Genomic DNA, 455 nt, shown 5'->3' with positions numbered 1-455 from the left:
CATCTACCAAATCCACTCACAAGGCTTTGGTTGGCCCAAGGCTACAGTAGGAGATACTTACCCAAAGTGTCATATAGTGGGACTGAACCCGAAAAAAATCTGGTTGGCAAGCAAGCTACTTACCACACAACCACTCCTGCGTCTATATATATAAATGCTATATGTAGCTTTACATCAGCCGACATTGATCGTACCTTCCTAGCATGGTTTAAAGGGTTCCACGTCTCATAAATGTTCTGTTGATTTTTAGTCCCCGGTCAACCCTAAATGAGTTAAATGAAGACGAGTATCATTCCAACCACGACAATTTCTTCGTTTTTCATTTCTTAGACTACATATTCTAAAGATGTTTTCACCCTTTCTTAAGTCGATTACTTGACTATTATTTCGTTCAGATCATATAACCATGTATATGGTTCATGCCTGGCAACTATTACGTAGCAAAACGATGTATA

Source organism: Octopus bimaculoides, chromosome 6, assembly GCF_001194135.2.
Source record: "Octopus bimaculoides isolate UCB-OBI-ISO-001 chromosome 6, ASM119413v2, whole genome shotgun sequence".
NCBI classification, from domain to species: domain Eukaryota; kingdom Metazoa; phylum Mollusca; class Cephalopoda; order Octopoda; family Octopodidae; genus Octopus; species Octopus bimaculoides.
This window is presented reverse-complemented; position numbering follows the sequence as displayed.